This window comes from Fragaria vesca, linkage group LG6, assembly GCF_000184155.1.
Source record: "Fragaria vesca subsp. vesca linkage group LG6, FraVesHawaii_1.0, whole genome shotgun sequence".
In the NCBI taxonomy this organism is placed as follows: Eukaryota; Viridiplantae; Streptophyta; class Magnoliopsida; order Rosales; family Rosaceae; genus Fragaria; species Fragaria vesca.
The window spans coordinates 2,895,060-2,901,076 of record NC_020496.1 but is presented as its reverse complement, the minus strand read 5'-3'; positions in this window follow the sequence as shown (position 1 = coordinate 2,901,076).

Here is a 6,017-nt window from a genome sequence, read left to right as displayed (position 1 = left end):
AGAGCAAGGACAACTGAAATTGGTTTCTAAGGTTATTGATGAAGGACCTGAACATAAGTGGTGAAGGGAATGGCTACACATTCATTTTCGACAAGCAAAAAGGACTCCAACCAGCATGTGAAGATGTGATGCCACTTGCCGAGCACAGGTTTTGTGTAAGACATCTCTAGACAAATTTCAACAAACTCTTTAAAGGAAAAGTGTTAAAAGGCCAACTGTGGGCAATTTCCAAGTCAACCACCATGGCTTATTATGATAAGGAGATGGTGTTAATGAACAAATTGGAGTCGAGAGCTAATGATTGGCTAACAGGTTTGTCTCAATTCTTAATCAAATGTTATATGTTAAGTTAATTGTTTGATATGTTTGTTAACATGTTCTTGTTCATATTCGTGTTTGTTTGCAGATCCTCTAAGACCACCTAAGCATTGGTGCCGAGCACACTTCAACACTTGGCTGAAGTGTGATGTGCTTCTCAACAACATGTGTGAAAGTTTCAATGCTTTCATCTTGCCTGCAAGGATAAAGCCTGTCATCAGCTGTTTTGAAGACATTAGGTAGAAGCTTATGAAGAGGATTGCAACGAGAAGAGAGAAGATGGACAAAGTTGTGGACACACTCTGCCCCAAGCCTAGACTGCTTTTGGAGAAGAACAAAGTGAAGTCCTCAGCTGAATGCATCCCCAAGGGTACTGGCACACCCGTGATCGAGGTGGAAAGCATTGGAGGAGGTAGATATGTTGTTGATCTCAGAAGAAGAACATGTGCTTGTCAGAGATGGGATCTCACTGGCATACCTTGCAAGCATGCCATTGCTGCAGTCAATTTCATGAGGCAAAAACCTGAACATTATCTGGATGCATGCTACCTCAAATCAACCTACATGGCCATTTACTCCCACACAGTGAAACCAGTGAATGGGATGGACCTTTGGATACTTACTTATTCAACTCCTATCCTCCCACCACAGTACAATAGGCAACCTGGAAGGCCTAAGACTAAAAGGAATAAGGATGCATCTAAGAAGGAGAAGGAGACTAATGGCAAACTTTGAAGGAATCAAAAGTCTTTAAAGTGTAGCAACTGTGGCAATTTGGGGCACAATGTAAAAACTTGTCATGGGCACCTTCCACCCAAGCCAGGAGCAGTTACTACAAAAAGAAAGATAAACAATGGAGATGCTTCATCTTCTAAGGTAATCTCTTCTTAAGGCTATTAAGCTTAGATGTTTATATTGATGTGCTAACAAACTTTTTTTGAGCAGGAAAAGGGTACCAAACCGCCTCCAAAGACAAAAAATAAACTCAGAGCTAAGGCAGCAAAAATAAGGGAAGATGCAAAGGTAAAATATAGGGAAATCAATTCATATTAAGTTCCTTATATAAATAAATATTTGTAACTCTGAGAATGTTGGTGTCCTTGGTTTTTAACTTGTCATTCCGTTACTTATCATTAATGTAGAATAAGAGGGAAGAAAAGAAGGCTGCAACAAGGGCAGCATGCAAAGTTGCTCCAACTAGGGGAAGGCCACCAAAAGTAGTTGCAAACAATGGAAGAGCAGCTTCAAGCAAGGGAAAAGCTTCTTCTGCACCACAAGCTTCTCAATCTTCCCAAGCTTTAACAAGGTCATCTGTGAGGAACAACGGAAGTGCAAGGAATACTATAAAATAGTGATCAGGCAAGATTATGATTTATAGAGGCATTGTGCATGTTTTTGTGCAACCATGTTATGCGTCTCATGGTTGCTTATTCTAATCTTTTGCATAGATGATTAGAGCTATATATGAACTTGTGCAGACTTATGCATCTATTTGGTTTTTGTTAGAATGGATGTAAACATTGACTTATGCAGACTTATGCATCTATTTGGTTGTTATGTAATAGCTTTTATTGACAAGCTTGAATGCAAATTTAAGGGTTTTGCCCTTATATGTTGTTCAGTTTATTTTCTCGTGTTTTTGCTTGTGTTACTTAAGTAGATAATTTTGGAGTTTAGGGTCCGGTGTTGTTAATGTGTGGAAGTTTGGATTCAGTGAAGTTTGGATTAAGTTTGATTTTTTTTAAGAAGAGATTTGTTTTGGATTAAATCAGCCTTTTTTTTTTTTTGCATAAGTTGAATTTTGGATGAAAATCAGATCAAATTGTCCATTATGCCCTTTCTTAAAATTTAAGACTGATATGTAGGCCCTTCTTGTCGACTCCATGTCAGCAGTTGACGACATTTTCGGAGCCAACATCAAAATTTGGACTAAAGTGTAGTCATGTGAGAGTTAAGAGACTAAAAAGATGAATTTTCGCAACGAGAGACTGAATTGATTTTAACACTAAAGTTTAGGGTACTAAACTGAATTTTTTCCTAAACAATATATGGAAATGGATTTTGTGATTTTTTTTAAGAAATCAAATAGTGTAATAAGAATACATGTAGGAAAGTATTAGGTTTATGATTTTGATGTGGCATGTGCCACATCATTTGGTATAGAGTTTTTGTATAAATTTTTGGTGTGTTTAGCATTTTTCATAGAGTTTAGCATGTATTTCTACTACTTTAATTCGAGTTAATATCATAATTATATTATTTAGGTTTTTAGATGCAAATACCAATTTGTTTTCAACAGTCTGCACATGTGAGTGAGTGACACATTTCATTAAATTCTAGGGATAAGGAAGGAAAGAAGAAAATGGAAGAGTTTGTTGATTGGTGCTAGTGGACATGCTTTGGGAACTTGTGTTCGCTATTGTCAAGGTTGAGAAAGTTTCAATTGATTTAGCGTCATGATATAACATGTTATATTTTGTTCCAACCAGTAAATTTCATGATTGTGTAGTTGAAATAGGCTCTCTACATAATTCTCAATATTGTGTTTGTTTCTATGGGAATTCTCAATTGTGTTGTTATATACACATTATAAAGATTTATAACAAAAATCTTACAAAATTATGTAGATGTTGGAGTAATTAAATTGAAATGAAAAATGGTCGGATCTATTTAGTGTATAATGCTGACACCCGATTAAAAATTGAATCCAATAAGAAAAAGAATTTTTTTTCATTCCTGGTTGCATTTATTGTTTCTTTTTTTCGGAAAGCAAACGGACAATGAGACCACTTTGCCAGAATTGAAATTCTGTTCATATATCGTTTGGAGAGTTTGTTGATCGAATCATATTCTACCAATAAGTATTCTTGTTTCTGTTTCTGTTTCTATTTCTATGAAGTGTTGTTTGTCATGTTTATTTATAGCTTTAGTAATACTTTTTGTATTCGGAAATAGTGTTGTTGAATTTACACATGCTATCTGTTTTTATGAAGTGTTATTTGTCATGTTTATTTATAGCTTTAGTAATACTATACATTGAAAATTATTATTTTGTTGGATCTTATAGAGCCGCCTCCTCTCTCTAACCCTAGAGAGAGAGCGACCACAACGAGATCTTTCCTGTCCGGTAGCGTGCTTCTACGTCCTCTTCGGACGGGGCTTTGCCGCCCTTGTGGGTCAGGTATGCTACTGATGTGTTCTGCTTTTCTCTACGGCTTGTGCGATGGTGAAAGAGGTCAATTATGCAGAAACTAAGGAAGTTTTTGTGGAAGTTGATTGACGTTCGTCTGGGAGCACAAGATTCGTTCCTTTTGATGGGGGTAAGGGCGCCACCTTTCTCTCTTTCTTCTGGTGTGAGTTGGTGATGCCGGCGACGACGAGGTCGATCAAGTGGTGGTTCGTTGTTGGTGGATGTTGGTCCTCTTTTGCTTCCATAGTGCTGGTTTATGGGACTAGGTTTGACCGAGTCTATTTAGAGTTTTTAATATAGTTTTCTAGGTTTTTAATCTGTTATTGTGGAACTCAGCCCCAATAAGCTAGATTGGGTTCTATTTGTTCTTTGTGCTTCATCCCTTGGTGATTGCATTAGGCTACTTTAGGGTACCTTGCATGGTTTGATTCTTATGTGGCCTTTTTTGGGTAAGTCATGTACATGTAATTAATTTCCTTCTTTACTGAATACAAAGTATACGGCCTCCTTTAAAAAAAAAAATAAAAGCTTTAGTAATACTTTTTGTATTCAGATATAGTGTTGTTGAATCTACATATGCTGTTGATTTTTATAATCTAAAAACATGGTTGGTTCTTGATTAACACCAATGATGTCATACCTGAAGTGTTTTCTGGTTTCGGATTCATATGTGGTTCATACGTGGTTTTTAGTTTTTTGATACGAAAAGAACAAAATTTCATAAATTTCAATAAAACTAGATTAACACAAATGATTAATATTGGATTTTATTATATAAAGTTTACCTTTCAAAAAATAGATTAACACCAATGTTGTTGATAACATCATCATATAAAAAGTATATGAAATCACATATACCTCCTTCAAAAAGATTTGAAACACAAATACATCCATCTACGTTTCTTCTATTTCTGCTATGTGTTTTGGTTTAATTTATCAAACTAATCATGCATTGATTAAATATGTTTTTAGAAGAGAAAGATTCCCTTTAGAGATTTCTAGTAAATGAAATATAGTAGCTGGTAACATTACAAGGCTAAATTAATAAAGTCTCGGATAGCATTTGAGCCAACACATGTGGCCCTAAAAAAAAAATAGAGCCCGTTAGGGTATGAGCCCTGAAGACACGCGAGGTGGGTTCCTATGCTGACTGTAACACCTCGTGGGGTAAGAAGTCTTCATTGGTTGAGTCCGCGTCAGAGACTGAGAAGTTTTCGATAAGCAAAGGGTCAGTACCTGTGACCTAAGCGAAGTTTACCTATGTAATTGGACGCGCGTCACCCAGTTACTTAGTTTGCAAGCAAAACGAATCCTTGTATAACTTTGGTAGCAGAATCCTACTTAGGTTGTGGGATTGCATCCTTATCAAGTTAATTATGGACCACTATATAAAGAGGGTTCGGGGATCAGTCCAAAGGCACAATCATCTCATACAAACAACTACAAACCATCGATCTAATCGAAACCCGACGCTAAAGCACTTCACCTTAGTATTACAGAGCCCGTTAGGTCTCGCCCTGCTTACTGTCCCATTGATTGCTCTGCTTGCCCGTCGAGTATCGATTGCAAACGAAAAGAAGGTTGCTCGTAATCCCTCTCCCGCGAGGTGGCACCTTAGCCCGCTTTTGTTTGTTGGAAGTCTAGACCAGCACACCGTTACTTTCCGCGTCCGCACGGTGGCACGCCGCGCACCCTCTTGTAGCATTTGGACATGCTATTTACCTCTCTGCCTCTACTAAGGATCGTGGCCAAAACAACAGGGGGTTAACATTCTAGTAGAAGTAGTAGCTTGGGGTTAACATTTCAATAGTAGCACAAGTATGCCTCTGCAATCCTCTAGTTCTGTTACTGCTTGAAGACTATATAATAAATGTTAACTTTGCTACTTCCTTATCTTCAAGCTAGCTGCTACTGCTGCCGCTGAAGCTATCTACTATTGTCGAAGGTAAAGCTAGCTGATACTGTCTCGTTGTCTAAGAGGCTAGCTGCTACTGCTTACCATGAAGTTAGCCAAATTCACCCTTAATTAGCTGTTACTACCTTTATTTTCAGATCTCTGATCTTTCTGCCATCAAACATATCTCAACAGTAGCAGCAAAGCAAATACATTTCCACCAGATCTGACAGTGGCACCAATTTACCTTCCAACAGATCTCAACAGTAGCAGCAATTGTACCATTCATACATATATGAATAGGTGGATGAGATCTGGTGCGGCGCGACGGTGGCGCCACGAAGGCGAGGATGGTGCACTAGACGGCGTTGCAGGCGGAGGAGATCTGGTGTGGCACAACGGAGGCGAGGATCGTGCACTCGACGGCGTTGCGGGTGGAGTAGATTTGGTACGGTGCGTCGGAGGTGAGGATGGGGCACTCGACGACGTCGCAAGCGGAAGAGATTTGGTGCGGTGCGACGGCGAAGATGGTGCTGGCGAGGAGAAGAGAATAGCAGAATAGGAGAGAGAGAGAGAGAGAGAGAGAGAGAGAGAGAGAGAGAGAGAGAGAGAGTG